The sequence below is a fragment of the Salmo salar genome, chromosome 23 (assembly GCF_965601325.2).
Source record: "Salmo salar chromosome 23, fSalSal1, whole genome shotgun sequence".
In the NCBI taxonomy this organism is placed as follows: domain Eukaryota; kingdom Metazoa; phylum Chordata; class Actinopteri; order Salmoniformes; family Salmonidae; genus Salmo; species Salmo salar.
This window is the reverse complement of record NC_138313.1, coordinates 14,059,531-14,084,799: the sequence shown is the minus strand read 5'-3', so window position 1 is coordinate 14,084,799 and position 25,269 is coordinate 14,059,531.

Sequence of the window (25,269 nt, the reverse complement as noted above, 5' to 3'; positions counted from 1 at the left end):
GTACTACACAACATACACTTAGTATTACCTTCTTAGCTACAGTATACATATCTCCCTGGCATATACCATAATTTATGCAGCAGCATACAAGACATTTCTGGACTCACCTTGTTGTGCTATTCTCACTTGAACAGGAAGGTGGCGCGGCGGTCCTTGTGGGCAAATTTTGTCATCAAAGGTTGTCATCAAAGTCTGGCATTCTCTGGATTTATGATGCTTTCAATGCAACTGGGAACAAGGTTGAATCATGACGTCAGTGATCTTCAGGTCGGAGCTCTGGAAAGAGGCCTAAGGTCCAGACATGGAATTCTGAGTTGGATGCCCGCTCAAAATGTATTTTCCCAGTCTGATCTCATTTTTTTCTGAGTTTCCAGTTGTCTTGAACTCACTGAAATCTGAGATCTCCCAGTTCCGAGTTAACAGTTGTTTTGAATGTGGCAGAAGTCATCATGACCAATGTATTCAACCTTTTCTGGACCACGGTGTTGAATGTTCATCCTTTTAAACTTGGAAAAGAGACTATTAAACCCAGACTTGGACCACACACCCACTCCACTGAATAGCAGATAAGTGATTGCTTTGCAATGCTTGCAGTTAGCCACTGATTCCTTCCAAACCACTCATTGTTGAATTTGCTATTTCCAACTTGTTGTTTATGTCCAATGGCCGATGAGCACCGATACATTTTATCTATAATTTCTCTTCATATGATTGAAAAGGATTTGCCAGTATATTGTCGACTTGATTCATGATGATGACTGCTACCTAAGATTTTGAAAGTATGATGTTGGCATGATCAGTCCAATCAAAGCTACCCCAATCAAAGCTACGTAACGTGATTCCTTTTATCTGTGCCCAATGACCTTGAGCCTTCTTGGATGGGCACTTCTAATGTAACTCTATGGCAGCACCTAAGGGAATATTCAAGCTCTCTCCGTAGATTTTGCGGTGACATAGTGTCCCCACAGAACACTGAGCCAATCACGGCGGACCTAGAGAACATTACCAACCCCTACGCGCCGTATTTTCCGCTCGCTGCCCCACCACCACAGAAAGCACTGAGCCAGGCTGAAACACCTGCATTTTGGAGCTGCCTTACTCAAGAAAGCATAGTTTGCAAACTGATATGTGATACGTGTTAATGCCAAAATAACATGCAAAACAAGCATGCATAATCACCCTTAGAAAAAACAAATGAATGTCACATATGTCACCGACCGGCTCAAATTGGTCTTATGTAGCAAAATTTGAAATAGTGTTTTTTACATTGGATAAAGTAGAGACTCAGAGCTACTACATGTTATATCATACACTACAGTTAAGGAACAATGGGAAAGTAATTTCGCTGTGAAAGTTGCTAAACTTGTAAACTCACTTTTGAGAAAATGGCCTTTGAATGTTTTGGTACTACTATTGGAGAGCCCTTCCTTGTCTACACTCATTCAGCATCATTCACACTCTCTTAAGCTTTATCCCCACCCATCTCTTTAACGCTTGATCTGAATGTACTAACAACAGCAATCAAGCACCCAAGCTATCTTGCTATCTACTTCCACACATCTCAGTGAGAGAGAACAGCTCACTGAACATTACTCGCCCTAGCAGAGCTGGTTAGGCTGTTATGTTGTCCAGAGCATTGGTGACTGAAACTGTGCTGTCAGATTGTCTGTTCGTAAATTCAGAGCGCTTCGCGGTCAGCGTGCACACCGGACGCTCTGGCCGATGACTAGGGTTGATCCGAATGTTCTGACCTCACAACGGCAGTCAAGCACCCAAGCTAACTGGCTAACGTTGGCTAGCATGCTAGCTACTTCAAGACACATAATGAGAGAACACCCAACTCTGACCATTTCACTCGGCGTAGCAGAGCTGGTTAGACTATTTTCAATTTATCCAGAGCATTGGTGACTAACTGTGCTGCTGGCAACAATTTAATTGAGCTTTTTTCCCAACATTTACTGACACCGGCAATACTCAACGGGTGTTGAGCTTTCGTAAATTCGTCAGTTATTCTGCGCTCTCTGGCACACTCAGACGAGGGTGCTCTGAAATCAGAGTAGATGGCCCGACTGAATTTACGAACACACCCGAAATGGTTCCTTGCATACTGGAGTCTTTTGTTCAGACACGTAGCTCGCTAGCGAGGTAAACAATTAACCATAATCACAACTTATGACGTTACTGCCCTGCATGAATCTGCAGGTAGCTAACCAGCCAGGTCCAGTGTTAGCTAGCTAACATTAGGCTAGCGAGGTAAACAATTAACCATAATCACAACTTATGACGTTACTGCCCTGCATGAATCTGCAGGTAGCTAACCAGCCAGGTCCAGTGTTAGCTAGCTAACATTAGGCTATAGCTAGCCAAGCAAATATCTCTGAGATACGAATAATAAGCCAGCCAGCTAACGTTAGCTATCTAGCTAGGTAAACAATGAACCATAATCTCAACTCATGACATCAGTACCCTGCGTGAATCTGCAGGTAGCTAACCATCTCTCGGCATATCCAGCCCACTCATTAGCTCAGCCAAGCGGGAAGGTTGCTGACTTTTCTTTGGCTAAACCAACTAGGCTCATAATTTAACAATTGTATTAATATTTACAGATGGCATACAAGTTTGTTATGAAGACACATGAATGCTCACATGTTTGAGAAGGCATTTCTGCCAAAAAAAGTTTACGTTCAAACAGCTCTCCTGTGAAGTAGTGACCTGCGACATATGCCTAGTTTCCTGAAACGGGTCACATATGATCACATGTGAAGTGTTCCAAAAACACAAGTTTTCAGTCACAACCATAAATCACCATCATGTTGACATCAATCAGGACTGCCTTCCTAGTCTTCACTGGCCTCCAAGGCGTGTTTTAGCAAGCCAGGGCCCCCCAAAAGACACGCGAACGCACACACACACACACACACACACACACACACACACACACACACACACACACACACACACACACACACACACACACACACACCCCGCCTTTAGAGAGCTGTAAATCAACCCGAGCAGACTGTTTAACAATACGGTATATAGTGAAGGTGAAGGGTTCATCATATACACTAAGGTCAACAGGGCTAAGACCTATCCATACTCAGGTATGTGTGTGTTTTCTCCTCAGGACTAAACTATTCCTTACACATACAATACCATTCAAAAGTTTGGGGTCACTTAGAAATGTCCTTGTTATTTAAAGAAAAGCAATTTTTTTTGTCCATTAAAATAACATCAAATTGATAAGAAATACAGTGTAGACATTGTTAGTGTTGTAAATGACTATTGTAGCTGGAAACGGATGATTTTTAATGGAATATCTACATCGGTGTACAGAGGCCCATTAGAAGCAACCATCACTCCTGTGTTCCAATGGCACGTTGTGTTAGCTAATCCAAGTTTATCATTAGAAAACCCTTTTGCAATCATGTTAGCACAGCTGAAAACTGTTGTTCTGATTAAAGAAGCAATAAAACTAGCCTTCTTTAGATTAGTTGAGTATCTGGAGCAGCAGCATTTGTGGGTTTGATTACAGGCTAAAAATGACCAGAATTCGTCCCGCCTAGCCCAGAGAGGCTAGTGTTGATTTTTCAGTGTAACATTTCTAGTGTTGATTCAGGTGTTTAACTCTAAGTGTTAAATAAACACTCATTGGTGTAAAAGTACCCCAGTGTTGGTGTTAAATAAGCAGTGGTAAACCAAAACCACGCCCATCATTATCATATTTACCAGCATGCTCTATTGCAGGGCAATTAAAAAAAAAGGTCTATGTTTTTGCATGTACATTGATAGATTATTTAACCTTATGCTCCTCAAATATGAATAAAATAAATTTTTCTAAACTAATCCAATATCTTACCTGGATTTATCATTACTGAAATTGTTGTTCCAGTTTTTGATACTTTAGGTAGTCCTAAGATTTAGTTCTCCCAACCTGTCAGTCATTCTGAATGCAAGTGATGAAAAATTCCAACTGGATAGATATTCCCACTCTGGCTGAATCAATAGGAATTACACATCATTTTGCAGGCCTGATATTGCCTGTAAACCATGAAATATGTGTTGTATAGTGTCAAAGGTACGCTATGCAGAAATCTCTCCGCCATTTCCTGGTTGCTAAAATTCTAATAGTTTGCCTCATTTCAATTAATGTGACAAAACAAGCAGTCATTGCGTAGAAAATCATTGTACCATCTAAACTGCTGGGAAAAACAATTATTTCCCATAATTCAAAATATTGTATTTTCAGCTGTTTGAAGCTGGTGTATAAAACTAAAAATAAGAATGGGAAGCATAGAAGTAGCACACATATAATAGATCTACTGATACTTACACTTGCTTTCAATGAGAATAAAGTATCTATAACATACATCTATTTAAATTGGTCAAGGTTAACCAAAAATGTAGATGACATAGCTTTAAATAATTAAATTTGAATGATGATAACATATTCACTTAGGATCTTACTTGGTCAAGGCTGCAGGACTGAATGTTGTTAAATGCAACAACTACACTATGTCTCTGTCATTAACAAATAGAGTCATGGGTGTTAATGCTACAATTCACTCGAAAGGTGTTCTGGTAAATATGCAAATAAGGCTTGTATCCTGACACTAAGCAGTGTGTTAACACTAAAATGTGTGGACCTGTATAGACACTGGACCAGTGTTACATTTAAAATGTTTAGTGTTGATTTAAGACTGGAGAATCTGCTGTGCAGGTTTGTCTGGGAAGTTTGGGTCAGAAACGCAACACGTTTTCCCAACACTCATGAAATGAAATCACAATTCAAATACACAGAACTTGTTGTTAACATCAATGAATAGATATTACAGAATATTACATAAAGCAATTATTTTGCTGAAGATTGATTTGCAACAGTGGAATAAAGAAAATTAGGCCAACATGTATCAGTTCGGTGAGAGGTGATATTAATCAAATCAAATGTTGGTGAGTTATATGGTTCTGCTATATTTAAATCAAAACGATCCCCAATTATATTTACAAAGATCTAACCATAATTGATGCTATGCATTCTCTCTGCCTGCTATCTCCTTTCAAGTCAGCATACATACCGCGACCGCACCACTTTATTTTAATTACACTTTCCCTAGAAAAGTGTTATGTTATGTAAAAACACACGGTAACTATTTATACAGTAACACACCTAACGAAGCATTTATCCAAGCAAAGGTCTTGAACCAGGCCGTTGCGTGCCTATCCAACCCAGACATCTGATTAATTACTACCCAATAAAAAAACTACCCACTAAAAAGTTAGACTGCAGGTTTGACCTGCCTCAACAGCATCAGGCGTGTTAGCTAGTAAAACCCTCCCTCCCTTCCCTCCTCCTCCCTTCTGTAATCTGACACTTCTGTCTGCCTCTCCGTCTCTTTTCCTTGTAATGTCAAAATAAACAACCCCCATATCACACACTCACAAACTGTAAATATGTGTGTGTACATTGTACTATCAATTAGAGAGAGAACCTTAAATATCACATTAATTCGTACATATCCACGGTGTACATTTGAATCGCAGCAAAATTGCTTCCTGTTTCAGTCACGTCTTTTGTCCCATTCGTGTGAGTCATAGAAAAACACCGAAACAATCACACTTAATATACGTATGAAGACGACATACAGCAAGAAAAACGACAGGAACATAGTTTGTCAATTCAATAATAAGGTTAATAAGTGTCAGATTAGCCCCATGAAGTTTTGAGAACACAGCCTCCAATTATTTCACATGTTGCTTTGGGTTGGGAGAGAACACAACAATATCAACAGATCTGTCCTCTCAGGTTCCCCAGAACTTTGAAACATAATTTGTTAAATAAAGTCCACCTGTGTGCAATCTACGTGTCACATGATCTGTCACATGTTCTCAGTATATATCTATACACCTGTTCTGAAAGGCCCCAGAGTCTGCAACACCACTAAGCAAGGGGTACCACCAAGCAAGCTGCACCATGAAGACCAAGGAGCTCTCCAAACAGGTCAGGGACAAGTTGTGGAGTAGTACAGATCAGGGTTGGGTTATGAAAACATATCTGAAACTTTGAACATCCCATGGAGCACCATTAAATCCATTATTAAAAAATGAAAAGAATATGGCACCACAACAAATCTGCCAAGAGAGGGCCGCCCACCAAAACTCACGGACTACATTAAGGATTAGAGCTAATCTAGGTTTTGTAAATCTATGTTTATAATTAATCTGAGATGTGTTGTACCACTTACGGAGGGCATTATTCAGAGAGGCAAAAAAATAACAAAGATAAACCTGAAGGAGCTGCAAAGCTACACAGTGGAGATTGGAGTATCTGTCCATAGGACCACTTTAAGCCGTACACTCCACAGAGTTGGGCTTTATGGAAGAGTGGCCAGAAAAAAGCCATTGCTTAAAAAAATAAATAAGCAAACACATTTGGAAGAATGTACTCTGGTCGGATGAGACTAAAGTTGAGCTCTTTGGCCATCAAGGAAAATGCTATTTCTGGCACAAACCCAACACCTCTCATCACCCCGAGAACAACATCCCCACAGTGAAGCATGGTGGTGGCAGGATCATGCTGTGTGGATGTTTTCATCAGCAGGGACTGGGAAACTCGTCAGAATTGAAGGAATGATGGATGGCACGTTTCAGTCTACCAGAGATTTGAGACTGGGACGGAGGTTCACCTTCCAGCAAGATAATGACCCTGCTAATACTGCAACGCAACACTCGAGTGGTTTAAGGGGAAACATTTAAATGTCTTGGAATGGCCTAGTCAAAGCCAAGACCTCAATCCAATTGAGAATCTGTGGTATGATTGTGGTATGATTGCTGTACACCAGCGGAACCCATCCAACTTGAAGGAGCTGGAGCTGTTTTGCCTTGAAGAATGGGCCAACATCCCAGTGGCTAGATGTGCGAAGCTTATGGAGACATACCCCAAGAGACTTGCAGCTGTAATTGCTGCAATAGGTGGCTCTACAAAGTATTGACTTTGGGGGGTGAACAGTTATGCACCCTCAAGTTCAGTCTTTTTTGTCTTATTTCTTGTTTGCTTCACAATAAAATTATACAACCCCCCCCCCCCCAAAAAAAATCTATTTTAATTCCAGGTTGTAAGGCAACAAAATAGGAAATATGCGAAGTGGGGTGAATACTTTAGCAAGGCAATGTAGTTTAATACTGATCCAGATTTACTGATCCAGATTTAAAATTAAGTGGTACAACACATCTCTGATTAATTATGAACATAGATTTACAAAACCTAGATTAGCTCTAATCCTAGATTAATTTAAACAATTTTGGTGCAACCCACCGTTAAGGGAACCTGCACAGCAAATTTGTGATTCTAATTTTAACACCCACAGTATTAAATGTAACACATCCTTAGAAATTATATGTGACCATCTCAAATTACTTTTCAAAGTGTTCAAAACAAACACCCCAAGATTGTTGGGTCCCTAACACCATGGGTGTTGCAAATTCCGACACTTTATTAGAGCTGATGCTGTTACACTTTCTCAGTGTTAGAGAATGAACACCTGTGTTTTTACAGTAACTCATTTCTGAGTAATGTTTTTCAAGTAACAAAATAAGAAATATTTGAGGTACCAATACCGACAATGACTGTTTGCAATTGACAGAGACATGATTGCTGCATTCAATGTCTTTCAGTCCTGTAGCCTTCACCAATTAAGTGCCTAAGTAAACATTTCATAATTGAAATTGTATTGTTTATGACAATACATTACCCGATAGCTTAGTTTTACACTAACACAGTGGTCTGAAACTCCTAGTTTGTTGGCCACATTGGCACAACACATTAGTTCTATTGAAATCCAGCCAGCTTTGCAATTTGCCAAGGTAAATAAGATTGATAAATAAGACTACCTAAACCATCTAAACTGGAACAACCATCTTAATAATGGGTGAAATAAGTTCAACCACTTACAGATTGGATTCATTTAGAAATATTTATGTTATTTATATTTGTATAGTATAAGGTCAATTAATCAATGTACTTGCAGAAAAAATGATATTTAAACAAACTATTCTAAAAATCAACCTGCAACAAAGGATGATGGGAAATATGATAATGAGTCCCCTCCCATGTAAACAGAAATTAACTCAACGCAGTTGAGTAACAACAGCACCATGTGGCGATGATTCCACTGTGATTCAAATGACACTTTATTCAGTGGTAACAATGGTGTTAACCCCACTAGAATCAACACTCAAATATACCACACACGTTTTGCCTCAGCACCAACATTTTAAATGTCATGAACAGTCAAAGTCATGTTTTTCATGTAATTTGATGATATTTGAAGGAAACCAGATCAAAGTATGAGGAACCAAGGTATGAAAAATGACTGTTGCTTCTCCATTGATAAAGTATGATCATAAAGTTACTGGTTCCCTCCCCCATGTCAAACACTTGGAGTCATTATTAAGGGACAAGGTGACATCAACTTAACTATAAGTTTAATACACCAATGTTAACATGATATTCTCTTACCTAATTTAAATAAGTACCACCTTATAAGCAACATCAGAGAAGGCATGTTTGCAGAGGGGAGTGGTTTATATAGCTAGATAGCTGTGGAACCAACATTTCACTGTAGGGTGTCAGCAAATACAATTCCAAGTTTACCCTATTCATTTAAAAGTAAAGATACTTTTATGTTATGTTTCCCCTTATGTTTCCCCTTTCATCTGTGTCTGGTGTTAGCTAGTTACTGGTTAGCTAGGTCTACAGCCAGCATGGAACAAAATGGGGGGAAGGGTTAAAAAATCCAACGCAGTTGACAAGTCAACACATCCATCAGAGACATGCCAAATGGAAGATGTATATAAAAAATGTTATAGTTGATACAATTCTAATGTTGTATGTGTTGCTTTACGTATCACCTTTATTTGCTTGTGATGATTTTACTACAACACTGCATCTGAGTTGCTTGACATTTCAAAGAGCTGTCAGTCAAGGCAAGCTCTGTCCACTCAGTCAATCTTTCCAAACTTCCTGATTGTTAGCCGTGAGAGAAAAAGTATTTTTCAGAATGACAGTTCAGGACCTTCGACACCCACAAATATACTGTGTGGGTGCAACATTTCATAATGCTTTCTACTGTCTAATAGGTGTGAGTCAATGTTAACGGTATGCCATCGCGTGTGTAAGGCTGTGAGCTGGGCCGCTGAGGTTTGGCCTTTGTCTCTGCTGATTGTTTTCTTTAGGCTAGTGTAACACCGGGAGAGCCTCGGAGTGATGCAAAGAATGGTGACCTCATAGGGCCGAATCAGACTTAGACAATGTAAGCCTTTCCTATTTTTTTTCCAATATCTGATAACCCTCACATTTGCTGGCCAACAGATTTTTTGTGGAGTTTTCATTCAATAGGATTTTCAGTACATTTAGCAGGGCTCTTCAACCATGTTCCTGGAGAGCTACTGTCTTGTAGGTTTTCACTTCATCCCTAATCTAGCACACCTGATTCTAATAATTAGCTAGAAAATGAAATGAACCAGGTTAGTTACAACTGGGGTTGGAGTGAAAACCTACAGGAGGGTACCCCTCCAGGAACAGGGTTGGAGACCCCTAATAAAGCAATCCCTTTTCTCGACAGACTCAGTAGAAAATATGGAGAGAACAGTTCAGAAAACTAAGGGATCAATTAAAGAAAGCCATGTAAATACACACATAGCCATCTCCTTTTCAGCACTAATTGGTAGATTAAAAAAATACATATTATTTAGGGTTAGGAAAACATTTATGAATAATACTTTTTTTTAAACGATTTGGAGAGCCTTTAAACACCAAATATTTGTTAATCAAAAATACAGTGGTTTGATTCATCCTGAAAGTTCCAATTTTCAATCGTTTAATCAATTAAATATTGGAAGGTGAGAAAGGCATACAGTAGGGGTTGAACAGCAGGCTCTATATAGTAGTCTATAAATCTACCCTAATAATCCTCACTAATCATAGAACTGTGATGACAACGGTCCAGTCATTGTGAACTGTGTGTCAGGCTCCAGGTTTAAACTGCTACGTTTGGTCTGCGTTCCATAATGATTCAAATATGCTACATGTCCAAAATTATTGTACAACTTGTGCAGTGGTGACCAACCTTTTCTGAGTCAAGATCACAAAACGCAAACCGAGATCTACCGCTTTTTAAACCTAACTTAAAATACGTAAGCCTATGCAATATTAACCAACAGTTCTGTAGCAGTGAGGTTTGTGCAGTAGGCTATAGGCCCAATATATTATAACTGCATATTGGTTATGCTTCAATTGCCAATGTTGTTCTTCTCAGACCCTTTTGAAATTATATATATTTTTAAATTGGTATATGATCACCATGGAAATGCTTAATTTGTTGTATTACTTGTGAGGCACAGCTGAGTGAGCATAATAATTTGCTTATTTTTTAAATGGACTGATGGCCTGCATCTGGTCAGTCTGAGGGGAGGGAAAGAGCAGTGGTGAGGCTGCCTCTCACCCACTCACGTCCCTCCTCTCTCCCTCCCTTCACTGAAAAAACGGACAGAATTCCAGCTGATGGCGAAACTTAAGTCGCACTGAATTATTTCTGGCTCATGCACCAATTCATGTTGTTACTCCTATGACCAGAGAGAGCGAAATATTCCTCAATATTAAAAAACACACAAGCTGCTAATAACAACGCAATACTTTGCTATACTCATTCAATGCAGCTGCAGTTCTTGTTGTAGCATGAGTGGAAGTAGGCAGAACATGCATTATAAAAGTGTTGAACAAAGTGTTGACAGTGCTGAATATCAACAAAAACAGCAGCTCTTTGCTGAATTCGTTGCGTCCCTCTCCAGTCATGGTTTTAAACATTTTGAAATCTCATATTATTAACTTTGCTGTGCATTCCAGATGTCTTTTTACAGTCTATGGTGCAAGGAATCTGTGCAGACATGGTGATCTGAGCTATCTGATTGGCCAGCGGTAAGCCTGTAAGAGCACTTGATTTTCTCTCTGGGCCTGCCGGGTAGGCAGAGTTCTACCTTTGGATACATGAAATGGTTCAAAATAGGAACACATTGCCTTCCCGGTGATAGGGCTGCGGAATCAAGTGCACTTACTGCCAACAGCGCAAAACATACAAAAAAAGGAACGCATGGCTTTATCGTTTGTTACAGAAATGTTTGGTGACGACTAGGAATGCCTTGGAGATACACCAGTGGATCGCGATCAACCGGTGAGTGACCACTGATTTAGTGACATAAGTCTCAAGCCCATGTGTCTGTCTGGATTTCATCACATCATCTTGCAAGTCTCCATGTGCTGGCTCTATACATGTTTCTGTGAAGTCATGCACACAAAGTCACTGTTCTGTTATTCCCAATGACAATTAGGATAGGATACACAAACAGGTACTATGTTGAAGTTTGAACAGGTCAGATTAAACCTACCCAATGATGGTCTCCCCATCAAATCCAATCCAAGATGGCGTAGGAGTGGGATGTCTATTTTGATTGTATTATCCCGTCCCTTGTAAATATATTTTTTCCTTGTATATATTTTAAACTCACTTTCCATTTACAGACTGAACATACTCTCCTGCAACCCGCCTCACCCAATGTGGTATGGATCTGCTATTGTTTATACTTTAGAACCGGAATCCCCTTCAGGTGCTAGCCAGCTAACTAGCTACTAGCTAGTAGTCAGTTAGCCACTGCTAGCGGTCATCACCGTTAACTCGGACATCTGCCAGCCTCATCCCGGTCAACTCCTGCCAACCTGCACAGCGCGATATCAACCCAGAGCATATCGGACTGCTTTTCTCTACCACATCTCCGGATTCCTGCCGCAAGCTCTGAACCTTTACTCCGGATCATAGCAGCTAGCTAGCTGCTATCCGAGTGGCTACTCCTGGCTAACATCTCTGTCCCGAAGCAAGCACCAGTTAGCCTGGAGCTAGACTTGAACTAGGCCCATCTTCTGGCTAGCCGAATAAATCCATCAGATAATTCCTTTAATACCTCTTTTGCCATTTGGCCTAGACCCTTTGCTGCCGACACGGAGCCCCGCTGATCCATCACGACTGATCTGCCGACGTAACCGTCCGAGGGGGTTTCAACAGGCTCTCCCGTTGCGACACCGTGAGGCCCATCTGCTAGCCTGCTGCTAGCCCCGGCCTGCAGCAGGCTAGCAGACACTCCCTAAAAAACTTCAGTGAGCAAGCCTTTCTAATCGACCTGGCCCAGGTATCCTGGAAAGATATTAACCTCATCCCGTCTGTAGAGGTTGCCTTGTTGCTCTTTAAAAGTGCTTTCCTCGCCATCTTAATTAAATAAGCATGCCCCATTCAAAAAATGTAGAACTAAGAACAGATATAGCCCTTGGTTCACCCCAGACTTGACTGCCCTTGACCAGCACAAAATCATCCTGTGGCATTCTGCATTAGCATCGAATAGCCCCCGCAATATGCAACTTTTCAGAGAAGTCAGGAACCAATATACTCAGTCAGTTAGGAAAGCTAATGTTAGCTTTTTCAAACAGAAATTTGCTTCCTGTAGCACTATTTCCAAAAAGTCCATGGAGAGTAAGAGCACCTCCAGCCAGCTGCCCACTGCACTGAGGATAGGAAACACTGTCACCACTGATAAATATACAATAATCAATCATTTCAATAAGCTTTTTTCCACGGCTGGCCATGCATTCCACCTGGCTACCCCTACCCCAGCCAACATCTCAGCTCCCCCTGCAGCACATTTATTTCAGCTTTTATTTCTTTCATCAAGTGGGTCAGAAGTTTACATACACTCAATTAGTATTTGGTAGCATTGCCTTTAAATTGTTTAACTTTGGTCAAATGTTTCGGGTAGCCTTCCATAAGCTTCCCACAATAAGTTGGGTGAATTTTGGCCCATTTCTAATGACAGAGCTGGTGTAACTGAGTCAGGTTTGTAGGCCTCCTTGCTCGCACATGCTTTTTCAGTTCTGCTCACACATTTTCTATGGGATTGAGGTCAGGGCTTTGTGATGGCCACTCCAATACCTTGACTTTGTTATTCTTAAGCCATTTTGCCACAATTTGGGAAGTATGCATGGGTTCATTGTCCATTTAGAAGACCCCTTTGCGACCAAACTTTAACTTCCTGACTGATGTCTTGAGATGTTGCTTCAATATATCCACATCATTTTCCTCCCTCATGATGCCATCTATTTTGTGAAGTGCACCAGTAACTCCTGCAGCCAAGCACCCCCACAACATGATGCTGCCACCCCTGTGCTTCATGGTTGGGATGGTGTTCTTTGGCTTGCAAAACTCACCCTTTTTGCTCCAAACATAATGATGGTCATTATGGCCAAACAGTTCTATTTTTGTTTCATCAGACCAGAAGACATTTCTCCAAAAAGGTATGATCCTTGTCCCCATGTGCCGTTGCAAACCGTAGTCTTGCTTTTTTATGGCAGTTTTGGAGCAGTGGCTTCTTCCTTGCTGAGTGGCCTTTCAGGTTATGTCGATATAGGACTTGTTTTCCTGTGGATATCGATACTTTTGTACCTGTTTCGTCAGCATCTTCAAAGGTCCTTTGTTGTTGTTCTGGGATTGATTTGCACTTTTCGCACCAAAGTACGTTCATCTCTAGGAGACAGAACGCGTCTCCTTCCTGAGCGGTATGACGGCTGCGTGGTCCCATGGTGTTTATATTTGCATACTATTGTTTGTACAGATGAACGTGGTACCTTCAGGCGTTTGGAAATTGCTCCCAAGGATGAACCGGACTTGTGGAGGTCTACCATTATTTTTCTGAGGTCTTGGCTGATTTCTTTTGATTTTCCCATGATGTCAAGCAAAGAGGCACTGAGTTTGAAGGTAGGCCTTGAAATACATCAGAAGCTTCTAAAGCCATGACATCATTCTCTGGAATTTTCCAAGCTGTTTAAAGGCACAGTCAACTTAATGTACTTAAACTTCTGACCCACTGGAATTGTGATACTGTGAATTATAAGTGAAATAATCTGTCTGTAAACAATTGATGTCCTAACCGACTTGCCAAAACTATAGTTGGTTAACAAGAAATTTGTGGATTGGTTGAAAAACAAGTTTTAATTACTCCAACCTAAGTGTATGTAAACTTCCAACTTCAACTGTATCAATGATGTCGCTCTTGCTGCTGGTGATTGTCTGATCCACCTCTACACAGATGACACAATTCTGTATTCATCTGGCCCTTCTCTGAACACAGCTTACAAACCTCCAAACCATCTTCAATGCCATACAACAGTCCTTCCGTGGCCTCAGACTGATTTTAAATGCTAGTAAAACTAAGTACATGCTCTTCAACCAATTGCTGCCCGCACCCTCCCGCCCGACTAGCATCACTACACTGTACGGTTCTGACCTAGAATATGTGGACAACTGCAAATACCTAGGTGTCTGGTTAGACAGTAAACTCCCCTTCCAGACTCACATTAAGCATCTCCAGTCCAAAATTAAATCTAGAATCGGCTTCCTATTTCGCAACAAAGCCTCCTTCACTCATGCCGCCAAACATACCCTCGTAATACTGACTATCCTACCGATCCTTGACTTCGGCGATGTCATTTACAAAATAGCCCCCAACACTCTACTCAGCAAACTGGATGTAGTCTATCACAGTGCCGTCCGCTTTATTTCCAAAGCCCCATATACTACCTACAACTGCGACCTCTATGTTCTCGTTGGCTGACCCTCACTACATATCCGTCGCCAAACCCACTGACTTCAGGTCATCTATAAGTCTTTGCTAGGTAAAGCCCCACTTTATCTCAGCTCACTGGTCAATCTAGCAACACCCACCCATAGCACGCGCTCCAGCAGGTATATTGCACTGGTGTTCCCCAAAGCCAACACTTCCATTGGCCGCCTTTCCTTCCAGTTCTCTGCTGCCAATGACTGGAACGAATTGCAAAAATCTCTGAAGCTGGAGTCTATATCTCCCTCTCTAAATTTAAGCATCAGCTGTCAGAGCAAATTACCGATCACTGTACCTGTACACAGACAATCTGTAAATAGCACACCCGACTACCTCATCCCCATATTATTACTTACCCTTTTGCTCTTTTGCACCCCAGTATCTCTACTTGCACATCATCGTCTGCACATCTATCACTACAGTATTAATGCTAAATTGTAATTATTTTCACCTCTATGGCCTATTTATTGCCTACCTCCCTACTCTTCTACATTTGTGCTTACTGTACATAGATTTTTCTATTTTTCTTTTCTTTTGTGTTATTGACTGTACGTTTGTTTATGTGTAACTCTGTGTTGTTGTTTTTGTCGCACTGCTTTGCTTTATATTGGCCAGGTCGTGGTGGAAATGAGAACTTGTTCTCAACTGGCCTACCTCGTTAAATAAAGGTGAAATAAAATGTATTTATAAAAAAAAGTTTAAAAAAGCAACCACGGTTGACATCTGGCAAAATAATCTACAGTCCTCTCCATCTGTAAAAATAGGCAGAGTTGAGGCAGAGTTCAAGAGTGACACATGGAATGAAAAGAGTGTTGCAAATACTGGACATATCTGCTGTACTGTATTATTAGTAATCACCTTCCCACAATGTGGATGTGTTGAGTGCCAGGCCTCTCTCCTTTCAGAGACATCAGAATCAAGCCTGTTTGTCGGTCAGAACTCTGTCACATCATCTTGCAAGTCTCCAAGTGTTGGCTCCATATATGCATCTGTGAACACACACAGTCACTCTTCTTTTACCAATGGCAGTATGGATAAGTGATATCTGACAGACAAACAAACATATACTATATTGATGTTTGAACAGGTCAAACTAAACCTACCTAATTCTGGTCTCCCCATCGGTGACCGTTGGGGAGCAGACTAGAGGTATGGTCTTTGCCAGTGCCGAATTGATGAGCATGGCAGTGTAGATCAGCTCCTGGCCCCTCATCAAAGCTACTTGTCGGTCACACACAAACACAGAGCACTGATTACATTATCAATGGTAGTTATGATTATCATGGTGGAACCAACCTGATCACTGCATTCACCTTTCTGTTTCACTTCAGATATAATGATATGTGAAGTGATATAGAATGCTAAACGCAGCGATCAGGCTGGTTCCACCAGGCTAAGTTATGAAAGCGAATTGGTACAAAACTCAAAACTGTTTTACACTTTGACCAGGTCACCAACCTGACCATGTCACCACCTTGATTCAGATGATTCAAGTGTAATCCCTGTTCCATTGATAGGAATGCTCACAATGAAGGCATGTCTGCGTGATGCTGAGGGTCCCCTTGCTGGTCTTCTCTATGTTGCGAGTTCGGCTGCAAACTATACATCTCTCGAACATCTGCAGCATGCAATCTTCGTAAATAATGTACATCCTCATCTTATGTGGTGGTGTTGACTGGGAGGGCCTGTGACAGGGTGGTACAATTGACAGCCAAGTGGTGAATTGCATTTTTTTTTTTAAGAAAGGAGATATCTTTTTGATAATGCACTTCACAACCAAAATTACTCTAGTACTTGTAGGTGCCTGGCTGGGTAATTCACCTACTAGTTTATAAAGCTTTTCACATAACATACATTACCGTTGTTGATAAAGCCATCTGTGTCATCAGGGCAGTAAACTGGATCAAGCTAATTCTAGGTCGTCACTAGTTACCACAGCCACAAGTCATTAACTGCGCCTATTTCTACAATGTATCTTCTTAAAATGTGGTTTTAAACCTAACCATAACCATAACCATAACCTTAACCACATGTTAACCTTATATCTAACCCTAACCTTAAATTAAGACCAAAAAGCTATTTTCTGTTTAAGATTTTTTAAGATATATGCAATTTGGCCTTTGTGGCTGCGGTAACTAGTGGAAACCCTAATTCTATGCTTTACAGATGTAGACTGCCTGTAGCTCCAGATTGGATTAGATACAGGCCGGTGACGCCATTAAGGTTTGTTGCTCCTAGTACACCGTATTAGTCAGTCATGAGTTAGCTACCACCATAGCTGCATCCATTATTTAGTTTTGCCCCTAGACAATACAGAATCAGATGAGCTACAAACTAACTTGCAAATCCGACTTGTAGCTAGCCTGTATGAGTTACGACCTAACTGAGTTGTCATGAGGTAACTAGCTAGTTATCTAGCTAGCTAGCTACACTAATGTTAGCCAAAACATTGGCTAGCCTGCCTCACTTTATCAAAAGATAGCTAGCTACCTACATACTCAGCAATAACGTTATCTAACGTTGTTAGCTAAGTTACATCAGAGGTCATTATATTCCAGTATCTTTGATTATACTCAGCACCACCGGTCGTTGCACACCAAGCTAGCACTACTGTAGCAGTTTTGGGGACCGACAAATTCGGTAGGGCATGCAACCCATAGAACTTTGGCTGTGGAGGCTTTTCAGAGAGCCGTCCTTTGAACACGTTGGGGGTGATGAAACAACGGAGCCCCATTCAATGAAGGGAAGCGAAGTGGGCGGAGGGGCGATTTGCAAGTGGAGCTTGGCAAAAGGGGGCATGATTTGTTGACATAATTGTAATCCAAACCCAACCTTAATTTACTCATTGTTAAGGTTCAAAACTCAGTTTTAGAGTTGACATTCAGTGGCGTGTATTCATGGATGCCAAGGGAAGCCAGGCTTCGCCCAAAAATGTACACAGAGACAAATGAAGAAAAAAAACATAAAATCATTGATCTTTTATTTCTCTGTGTTTCATAATATTCCTTCAATTTGCAAGAGGCTGAATGTATTTTACCGGAGAAAGCATCTGAGCGAGCGAAACAGTGCCCCTATGGCCTACATGTAGGCCATCTATCTGATGTTGTCTGGTCCAAATGAGTATGACATTGTTGCCGCCTGTAGCATTGAATTGATTGCAAGGGAAGCCAGTGATCATTTGGCCTCCCCTGCTAAAAAATGTTTTTGCCAATCAGCATTGAGCTAAACTGAGCGAGCTCAACTGTGAATGGTCCTGGTGCACCAAAAAGAAAGTGTCAAGGGAAGCCAGCTTGGATTTTGGCATCACTCCTATCAAATATCATTGAGAACATACGTCATTGACAGAAAAAAAGTTGAGTTGTTGCATCTCGTTGTGTTGATATCCTCTGGTGGCTAGCTAGCTAAAGTTGTCCCTTTCCTAAATTAGCCATGGATGGAGATAAGGATTTGGACTTGTAGTTTTACTTAATTCTGTACTGGTCAACTATTATAACGGCAGTTCTGATCAAACCATTAATTGAACGAGGAAGAGCTCGTTTTTTTATTTTTTATTTGCTGTTTGAAAGTGTATTGGAAGGTTCTTGGTAGCTAGCTAGCTTCTTAGTTTGGATCCCGTGACGCAGTTGGCATCAGTTGCTGGGACTGCTTGTCTCTTTCCAGTGATCTTTCCGACCAAGGACGGGTCTGGAGGAGTTATTTGGCATCGCTGCTAGCCTAGCTGCTAGCTAGCGGCATATCAAGCCAGCAGGGTTTTCTTGAACGCAGCCCGTGACACGGTTAGCCATTGTGGCTTGGACCGCAGATTGTCCAGGGTTTGTGGCTGTCTAGATCCCTGCTGTTTGTTGTTTTCAATCTTCCCTGTGACCTGCCCTGTCTGGAACTGCGAGGAGTTACAGCATAACCTACATTGCTAGTTACCATTACAAAGACCAAAGCCGGAGGGAGTACCGTTGAGGACAGTGGTGTCTCTCTATCACACGTGAAGGATCTTTTAAATGAACAAAGAGACCTACAAGAAAATAGCTTGAAGTGTTTTGTCCAAATGGATTTTACTAATAAAACAATGGATGACCTGACCAGAGAAGTCCAGGACCTGAAGAACAGTTAGCAGTTCTCCCAGGGTCAGCTTGATGAGTTGAAACAGGAGAATGGCAAGATGACAGCAATCTGTAAGTCATTGAGAGAGGACATCAGTTCTGTGTGTGAATCCATGACAACAATGACAGATAAATCAGACTTCCCAGAAGCCTGGAAGGGATGAGAGAGCCAAGCCTATGGGTTTGTAGCTTCAACCCCCAAGCACACACACATACACACACACACACCAATTGATTAATGGACCGCTGAATGTATATTTTTTTTATCTTGCTATGTTTGCTCTTTTCAGTATTATGTCTGTCTCTGATAAGCTACCCAGGAAAGGGCTGAAAATCACCCATATTAATATATGTAGCCTTAGAAATAAGGTTCATGAAATCAATAACTTGCTAACATCAGATAACATTCATATATTAGCCATTTCTCATACTCACTTAGATTATTAATTTGATGATACAGCAGTAACAATACAAGGATATAACATCCATAGAAGATATATAAATGCTTATGGGGGAGGTGTTGCTGTATATATATTCAGAGCCATATCCCTGTCATCCTTAGAGAAGTTCTTATGTTAAGTGTTATTGAAGTGTTGTGGTTGCAGGTTCACTTGGCACATCTAAAGCCTTTTCTTTTGGGGCATTGCTATAGGCCACCAAGTGCTAACAGTCAGTATCTAAATAATGTGTGAAATATTTGATAGTGTATGTGATGTTAACAGAGAGGTCTACATTCTTGGGGACCTGAATATTGACTGGTTTTTATCAAGCTGCTGCTCAAGAGGAAGCTTCTTACGGTAACCAGTCCCTGTAATCTGGCTCAGATTATTAAAACCTACCAGGGTGTTTACAAACCCTACAGGAACAAGATCATCCACATCGATCACATTTTTACTAATACTGTAGAACTTTGTTCTAAAGCTGTATCCGTACCCATTGGATGCAGTGATCACAATATAGTGGCTATATCCAGGAAAGCCAACATTCCAACAGCTGGGCATAAAATAGTGTATAAGAGATCATACAAAATATTTTGCTGTGACTCTTATGTGGATCATGTTAAAAGTATTTGTTGGTCTGATGTGATTAATTAGGAGCATCCAAACACTGCACTTGATGCATTTATGAAATTGGTTCTTACAATTATTGACAAACATGCAACTCCATGGATTGATGAGGAATTGAAAAACTGCATGGTTGAAAGAGATGGGGCAAATGGAGTGGCTAATAAGTCTGGTTGCACATCTGACTGGCTTACCTACTGCAAATAGAGAAATTATGTGACTAAGCTCAACAAAAAGAAGAAGAAACTGTATTATGAAGCCAAGATCAATGATATATAGAATGATGGAATAAAAAACTTTGGAGTACTTTAAATGAAATTATGGGCAGAAAGACAAATTCAACTCCATCTTTCTTCAAATCAGATGGATTATTCATCATAAAACCATTTGATGTTGCCAATTATTTTATGATTATTTAAAAGTGGGCAAACTTTGGCAGGAAATGCCAACAACGAACAGCGAGCAATTGTATTCATGCATAAAAAAAACAAATAATGAAAGAAAAGCATTGCAAGTTTGAATTTTGTAAAGTTAGTGTGGGAGAGGTGGAAAAACTATTGTTATCGATCAATAATGAAAAACCTCCTGGCATTGAAAACTTAGAAGGAAAGCTATTGAAGATGGTAGCTGACTCTATAGCCACTCCTATTTGTCATATTTTTTTATCTGAGCCAAGAGGAAAGTCTTTGTCCTCAGGCCTGAAGGGAAGCCAAAGTAATTCCGCTACCCAAGAGTGGTAAACCGGCCTTTACTGGTTCTAACAGCAGACCTATAAGCTTGCTGTCAGCTCTTAGCAAACTGTTGGAAAAAACTGTTGACCAAATACAATGCTATTTCTCTGTAAACAAATTAACAACAGACTTTCAGCATGCTTGTAGAGAAGAGCACTCAACATGTACTGCACTGAGACAATTGACTGATGATTGGTTGAAAGAAATTGATAATAAGATTGTGGGAGCTGTACTGTTAGATTTCAGTGCAGCCTTTGATATTATTGACCATAACCTGTTGTTGAAAAAAACTTGTGTCTAATGGGTTTTCAACCTCTGCCATATCGTGGATTCAGAGCTATCTATCTAATAGAACTCAAAGGGTTTTCTTTAATGGAAGCTTCTCTAATGTCAAACAAGTAAAGTGTGGTGTACCGCAGGGCAGCTCTCTAGGCCCTCTACTCTTTTCTTTTTTTACCAATGAACTGCCACTGGCATTAAACAGAGCATGTGTGTCCATGTATGCTGATGATTCAACCATATACGCATCAGCAACCACAGCTAAGGAAGTCACTTAAACCCTTAACAAAGAGTTGCAGTCTGTTTTGAAATGGATGGCCAGTAATAAACTGGTCCTGAACATCTCTAAAACTAAGAGCATTGTATTTGGTACCAATCATTCCTTAATTTCTAGACCTCATCTGAATCTGGTAATGAATGGTGTGGCTGTTGAACAAGTTGAGGAGACTAAATTACTTGGCATCACTTTAGATTGTAAACTGTCATGGTCAAAAAATACAGAGTCCATGGTTGTAAAAATAGGAAGAGGTCTGTCCATAATAAAGAGATGCTCTGCTTTTTTGACACCACACTCCAAAAAGCAAGTTCTGCAGGCTCGAGCTTTGTTTAATCTTGATTATTGTCCAGTCATGTGGTCCAGTACTGCAAGGAAAGACCTAGTTAAGCTGCAGCTGACCCAGAACAGAGCGGCACGTTCTGCTCTTCATTGTAATCAGAGGGCTGATATAAATACTATGTATGCCAGTCTCTCTTGGCTAAGTGTTGATGAGAGATTGACTGCATCACTTCTTATTTTTATACAAAACATTAATGTGTTGAAAATCCCAAATTGGTTGCATAGTCAATTTACACACAGCTCTGACACCCACACACTTATCCCACCAAATATATATTTTCACAGTCCCCAAATCCAGAACAAATTCAAGAAAGCGTACAGTTTTATATAGAGCCCTTATTCCATGGAACTTCCTTCCATCTCATATTGCTCAAATAAACAGCAAACCTGGATTCAAAAAACAGAGAAAGCAACACCTCACGGCACAACACCTCTCCCCTATTTGACCTAGATAGTTTGTGTATGCATTGATATGTAGGCTACGTGTGCCTTTAAAAAAAGTATGTAGTTCTGTCCTTGAGCTGTTCTTGTCTATTGACGTTCTGTATTATGTCATTCTGTATTATGTTTCATGTTTTGTGTGGACCCCAGGAAGAGTAGCTGCTGCTTTTGCAACAGCTAATGGGGATCCTAATAAAATACCAAATTCATACATTGTTGTGCCCCTGGCCTGAGCGGATAGAATGCACCTAAAGTTAACTAGCTAACGTTGACCATAAATGGAAGTTAGGCTAGAGAGCAAGCATTTTAGCCAGGTAGCCTAGGACAACAAAAAATAAAAGCGTGTACTGTATGACAGAGTGATGGACCATTTCGTCAACATGAAAGAGAGGAGGATGGCACTGGCGTTTCTCTACAAGTAGTGTGAGCCAACATATTCTTCTACTTACACGAATGCACACACACACACACACACACACACACACACACACACCACACACACACACACACACACACACACACACACACACACACACACACACACACACACACACACACACACACACACACAGACACACACAGACACACAGAGAATTCAGAACCCATAGACAGCCACATAATATTTATATTACGTTGACTAGCTATTTACTTCTTTGGGATAGGTGGGACGGTAGCGTCCCACCTGGTCTACATACAATTTAAGACGGAGAATCGTTATTGTCTTTACCGGAGATAAATAAAAAGAACGCGCTCTCAGCCATGTGCATGGAAACACTACAGCCAAAATAGGAGCCCTTAGAAAATATACTTCTTCTCCCAAATTTTTCCAAAAACCAGCCTGAAACTCTTTCTAAAGACTGTTGACATCTAGTGGAAGCCCTAGGAACTGCAATCGGGCACGACTTCGCCCTATTATAAAAGTGCCAGCCATTGAAATCAGTGGTAGAATGAATTTTTTTTGGGTGGGGGGGATGGTTTGTCCTCGGGGTTTTGCCTGCCATTTCAGTTCTGTTAAACTCACAGACATTATGCTAACAGTTTTAGAAGCTTTAGAGTGTTTTCTATCCAAATCTACCAATTATATGCATATCCTAGCTTCTGGGCCTGAGTAGCAGGCAGTTTACTTTGGGCACGCTTTTCATCCAGACGTCAAAATACCGCCCCCTATCCCAAAGAAGTTAATTGTTACTCTATTAGACGAAGCAGATGTGATTTGATGATGTTGAAATGTTGAAGTTGAAGTGGTGCTAGAATAGTGGAGGCAGCTCCTGTTTTCTTTGCAACTTGCGGTAACTCTCTGTGGTTCTAAATCAACAGTTGGTTAATGGTCCAAAAATGTTAGAAACATTAACCTGCTTGACCATCCTGTAGGTCTGTTACATGCAATATGCTTTGTGGACTTCACTGGTCAGAGGTTGCTATCCGGATTTGTGATAAAACAAAGGTGTGGTTGAACTTATTCTACCACTGTGTCTTATTGTCTCTGCCTTTAGGCCTATATATGAGTGAGCGTGTGTGTGTGTGTGTGTGTCTGTGTCTGTATGTGTGTGTGTGTGTGTGTGTGTGTGTGTGTGTGTGTGTGTGTGTGTGTGTGTGTGTGTGTGTGTGTGTGTGTGTGTGTGTGTGTTGTGTTATTAGGGCTGATGTGCTTGTTTTGACAGGTACAGGCTTCAGGTACAGGGTGGCTACAGGGTGGCTACAGGGCGGCTACAAGGCGGCAGGTAGCCTAGCAATTAGAGCTTTGGGCCAGTAAAAAAAAGGTTGCTGGTTTGAATACCCGAGCCGACCAGGTGAAAAAACTATCGATGTGCCCTTGAGCAAGGCAATTAACCCTAATTTTCTCCAAGGGCACCATACTACTATGGCTGACCCTGTAAAACTACATTTCACTGCACCTATCTGATGTAGACTCTGTGACACTAAAACAATGTCTACCTTCCAAATGGCATTATTTTTCCCTTTATAGGAAAAACGACCATTGGAGACGCAGCCATGTCCCATCTGACTCCAGATCAGCCAGGTGACTAGAGCCATAATGATACAAGTTTGAATCTGCTCTAGGGTCAGTGAGTTCTCATCTATTAATCCTATCTGGTTTCTCAGGTATCCTACAACCGCAGTGAAACACTTCCAAAAATAACATGGCTGGACCCATAATTATGGTTTTCAGATTAACCCCCTCTCTCACGCCTGTGGTAATTCTGTATTATCCAGGTGACTTCACTTAGGAATGCAGTCTGTGATGTCAGAGGCACCCCACCCTGTCTAGAGAAAAACAGGCAGAATGTCATAACCAATGTCATATGTACTTCCGAGGTACACATATAGTCTCACATGGTACTGTTCAGTACCTTTTAGGGTACATGCATGGATAATCTAGTATAAGGGTACATTTTTGTACCCAATATTTAGAATATAAATGTATAATCATCACACACTCAAAAAAGTGTCAGTATTTTTATTGTTGTGTTCACAAAGATATTTGTCACAGAATGCATAGCAGGACACCATGGCCGACGTTATCAAAGGTAGGCTAAATTAAGCTGTACAGATGCCATGATGACAATGGATGTAAAGAAACCAGCTGAGGTTCACTGAGGCGTTCCCCTGGTAGCCAACATCATAGTACATAAATCATGTTTTAGGTAAGTTATGATGCAATGAAACAGGTCTATCTACAGTGTGTATTGGTATGTTTGTCATGAACAAACACCCTGCATAAAGGAACCAGCCGGTAACTGAAGCCAGAATGCAAACATTCCTCAGGTAAAGGGGTGTGTGTGTGTGTGTGTGTGTGTGTGTGTGTGTGTGTGTGTGTGTGTGTGTGTGTGTGTGTGTGTGTGTGTGTGTGTGTGTGTGTGTGTGTGTGTGTGTGTGTGTGTGTGTGTGTGTGTGTGTGTGTCATCCAGTCAGGTATGGGAACACAAAACACAGAGATATGATTGGTCAGGGCCCAGGGTTGCGTAACTCACATTTCTATGTACTGTATCTTATTCAGATTACATAATCACTATGCTTGCTGTAGTGAAAAAAACATACAATCCTCCACTTTTACATTCACATACACACACACACACAGGGTTAGATAGGTTACTTTCTAAATGATATCAGTTACGGTTACTAGTTACCTGGCCAAAACTGTAAAAAACTTTTTTTTCAATGCTGAAATATAGTTTTGCTGGCAACGTTCAAATTCGTGTTTTTTTATAATCAGATTACATGTAATCAGTTACTTCCCAACCCTGCACACACACACAGATGCGTGAGAACTTCTTACAATTGATTTAATAAGCTGGGTGCTTACGATCTGATAGGCCGTATCAGATCAG